The sequence below is a fragment of the Nothoprocta perdicaria genome, unplaced genomic scaffold, assembly GCF_003342845.1.
Source record: "Nothoprocta perdicaria isolate Ctin4 unplaced genomic scaffold, notPer1 scaffold_9, whole genome shotgun sequence".
Taxonomy (NCBI): domain Eukaryota; kingdom Metazoa; phylum Chordata; class Aves; order Tinamiformes; family Tinamidae; genus Nothoprocta; species Nothoprocta perdicaria.
The window spans coordinates 9,604,063-9,608,200 of NW_020456198.1; the positions used below are offsets into that span (position 1 = coordinate 9,604,063).

At 50.0% G+C, this 4,138-nt stretch overlaps 1 long non-coding RNA gene across 1 annotated transcript in view; it reads left to right on the plus strand.

The window, feature by feature from the left end:
• LOC112958785 overlaps window positions 1–2,683 on the plus strand; it is a 7,198-nt gene extending 4,515 nt beyond the window's left edge. The window contains exon 4 of the long non-coding RNA XR_003251500.1: window positions 2,157–2,683. This is a non-coding gene — a long non-coding RNA (uncharacterized LOC112958785). The remainder of the gene's footprint in view (window positions 1–2,156) is intronic.
• Window positions 2,684–4,138: the final 1,455 nt, after the last annotated feature.

Here is a 4,138-nt window from a genome sequence, read left to right on the forward strand (position 1 = left end):
TTTTTTTTTTCCCCTTCCACTTGCCCCTTTCCACTGGCTGCCTCCGTTGCAGGCTATGGCCTCTGGCTCTCTTCCAGGCTTGTTTGGAGCATCAGAGCTGCACGTTTGTGACTTCCTCCAGCTTTCTGGCAGATGTGACAGCAGTTCGTTTTGTATAAGGTTTCCTGTGTTTGTGCCTGTTCTGTGTGTGTGTGTGTGTCTGTTTGGGGCTGGAGCTGCCTTGGTGCGTGTTCACAGTGGTAGTGTGTAAAGTGTGATTGTGAGGGACTGGAATGGTGATTGCTCGGCTGCCCTGTGTGCCACTATTAGTTGTTCTTGTTGTGTGTGTTGTTTTTTGGTTTTTGGGGAAGATGCAGGTGGTGTTCCTAGCAGGCCCCAGGGAGACAGAGGAAGAAAGGGTCGTGCCTTAATAAGAAGATGAGCTGGAGGGTTGCTATTCCAAGGAGAGTGTTGTGATTGGTTGGTATGCTGATGCCATTTTGCTTTGTGTGTGCAGGTGTGGAGCGAGGCAAGGAGTGCGTTGCTCATGTCCTGGAGGAAGAAGCGGTACCTAGCGTAGGGGGGAATGTCTTGCTGGCCCTGTTGCCCACTGCTCTTGTGCTTTGTCAGGTGCCTGGTGGTTGTGGTGCATAGCCTGGTGTTTGGAATAGATGAGTAGAATAGGTAAAGTGGATTGGAACAGGTGTTGGAGGAGATGCAGTGCTGTGGATGGGGTGTGGGTTTGGCATCCCCTCAAGGAGTGGTCCTGTCTCTCTGTGTTTGCAGGTTTTTAAGGATGTTGGGGAGAGAAGCAGTTGAATGGTCTCCAGGAGCGTGAGTAGGTAAGGAGGGAGCAGCTTGTTGGACACCAGGTATATTGCGCAGGGCCTGATGTTGTTGTGTCTCTTGGTGAATGTTCTTGCTCTGCTTTTCTGGGTCATGTACRGGCCTTTACTCAGAGGGAACATGATGCAGCATTTGGGTGGAGGGGCTTGTTACCAGGTGTTGTGGGTTTGGTGAGTATGGCCTGTTGACAGAGATAGGTTTTGTTTGTCCCAAGTGCTCTGGATGTTACTCTGGCCACGATGCCAGTGTTTGAAATTGGCGCAGCGCAGATGAGCAGCACAGGGACCCTGACACTGGTGGAGGTGGTTCTTGCTGCCGAGACTGTCACTGACTGTCAGAGGAGTGACCTCTTGCTCTTTGCTTTGGCAGGTGATGAAGGTTAATGTGGCACCCTGAGGAAGACAAGAGAGGATGTTCGTTGTTTGTCACTGAGGATATCTGTTGAGGCCTGTTGGTGACCCAGAGCCCTGCCAAAGCTAAGTTGAGGGACAGAGGGTGTTATGCATGTGCTTCTGTGTGCATGTTGCTGCCAAGCGATGATGGGTGGAGGGCTCCTCTCGATGATTCGTGGGAGAGGCAGGTGTAGTGAGGGTAGCATGTGTGGATGTGCTTGGGTGGGCAGCACCAACCTGTGCCTGTGTTGCTGGGTAGTCTGGGCGGGTTTGTGTCGTACCTTCTCCTTTTATCTGGGTCCTGGCGTTGCTGTTCGTTCTTTGTGCTCTTTGAGCACGTCCGGCTCTTTGCAGGGCTAGCATGGAGGTGTACATTGTCTTTTGCCTGGTCTTGCTTGCCAGCAGATCGTGGCTTTTTCTGTGTAGCCGGCTGAAAGGGGCTCTGTCATTTGTGGCCAGACGTCTTTGTGGGCATTGTTGTGGCCTCCTCAGCTACTGGTCTGTTGCTCGTGCATGACCGTTCCAGTGCTCATGTACTTTCCTGGTGTCCTTTCATCATTTTATTTCCCATGTTGTCAAAGTCTTGGTGCTTTCTAGTGTGTTCTGCACTCCTGTTCTGGGATGTGCTGGCCCTTCTTTGCCATGGTCAGTGGCATGTAAATACTATCTAGTCTTGTTTGGAGAATCAGAGCTGTGCAGTTGTACTGATGTAGGGCTTGCTGGCTGTTGCAAGTGTGTGCATGCATGGGGAGTGTGTGTGAACCTGTGTCTGTGTGGAGGCTCTGTGTAGTTGGGCTAGCAGCCAGAATAAAATAATGTATCCCTGAAATATTTTGTTTTAAGAGGGGATTTACTAGTGTAGAACTTGTTTTTCTTCTATACAGATATATTTCTAAGGCAGCTTCTGAGTAATTTTGTGCTTTATTTCACACTGGTCAGGTGAAAGGTTGGTTCCTGAAGCCTTCAGAAGAAGTCACCTGCTTCAACTCAGGTACATCGGTGATGGGCACAAATCTCTATGAAAGATGGACCCAACCATGAATGTTTGTTTCACAATACAATAGCAGAAAGAGTATGAGTGTGATGTAAAAAAAAGAAACACTGCCCCGCACTGTGCCCGGGAAGCGGGAGCACATGCAMTGTGCCCACCGGGGGTGTTCAGTGCTGCACTCTGGTACCAGGAGACAGTACTGCAGGTGAATCATGTGCTCGCACCTTATGTTCCCAGCTGTTAACCACTGCACTGGCCTGTCTGAGAAACAGTACTGCAACCAAAGGATTGCAGTTGGAAAAAAAAAAAACCATTTTGAGAGCTGCTCGAGACTGGCAGACATCATACTAAGCTCCTAGAAATGACAAGTTTGGACTGCACGGCAACATTGTTCTTGCAGCTGCATTCAAAGAAGCTATCTGCTTCACTCCAGGTAAAGACGGTGGAAACATAGCTGTATAAAATGATGGATTCTTATTTTTCAAACACTAATAGCTGTTTCAGTACAGTCACTGTTTAAAAAAGAATAAATCAAAAAAGAAACCAAAACCAGAACATCTCAAGGTTTGAGAGAGGAAGCCTGTTCAGCTTGTTAATAAAGCAGAACTGGAGCTGAAAAAGTAGCATGCATCCACCTTGTATGGTGAAGCCACTGTGTGCTGCTGTCCTGTACCTCGAACTCGGTAGGGCGAGGGTAAGGGGGACTGTGCATACCCAATGCACTCAGGTGCTCCCCCTGCTGCCTTTGTTTTTTGGAAAATCAATACTGTCTGCCTAAGGTGTGAGGGGGGCGGGGTTCAGTGCTGCCCTCACATAACAAAGGCCAGTACCTGAGGATGAATTGCACTTGTGCACTCATGTTCAACAACTGCTGCACTGGCCTATCTAAAAAACAGTATCACAGAATGGTTGAGATTGGAAGAGACCTTTAGAGATCACATATTCCAATCCCCATGCTCCAGCAGGGACACCTAGAGCACGTGGCACAGGGTTGCATCCAGGCATATTTTGAAGAGCTCCAGAGAAGAAGATTCCACAACCTCCCTGGGCAGCCTGTTCCAGGGCTCTGTCACCCTCCCAGGAAAGAAGTTCTTCCTTGAGATGGAACTGCCTGTGTTTCAACATGTACCTATTACATCTTGTCCTATCACTAGCCACCCCTGAGAAAAGTTTGGCCCCCTCCTCCATACATTTGACCATCAGGTATCTATACATATTGATCAGAGGCCCCCTCAGTCTTCTCCAGGCTCAGCGGACCCAGCTCTCTAAGACTTTCCTTATAAGAAAGATGCTCTCTCGCTGTCTGCTGTCCTTCTGTAGAAGCTTCGAGTCCCTCTTGTCCTGGGGAGCCCAGAACTGCCCCCAATACTCCAGCTGCAACCTCACCAAAGCTGAGCAGAGTGGGAGGATGCTCTCCCTAATCCTGCTGGCGACATCCGTCTGATGCAGCCAGGATCCCATCGGTGGTCTTGGCCGCAGGGGCACACTGTTCTCTGTGGGAGTGCGCAGCTGCCACTGCGTGCCAAAAATCGGTATTGCAAGGGAAAGGGCGCGCATGCGCGGAGCGCTCGAGGAGTGTTCGTTGATGTCGTCGCCTGTCCAAGACCTGCTACTCCAAGCGGGAGGGAGAAGCACGCATCCATAGAGTGCAGGGGAGCGCTCGTTGCTGTCATTCTGTGTTCGAAAATCCATACTGCAAGGGAGGAGGGGGMGAAATCATGAAAGAATGTACACATTGCTTGGCAGCGATGTACACCGCTGCCACGTGCCAAAATTTGTTACTGCAATGCAAAGAGAGCGGCATGAATGCGCAGAGAGCTTGCTGCTGCCATCTCGTGTCCAAATATCGGTTCTGCAAAGGAGAGGGGTTACTGCAACAGTAGAGGTTGGGGAGCAGGGATTAATGTACAGATCGCTTGACAGCCACATG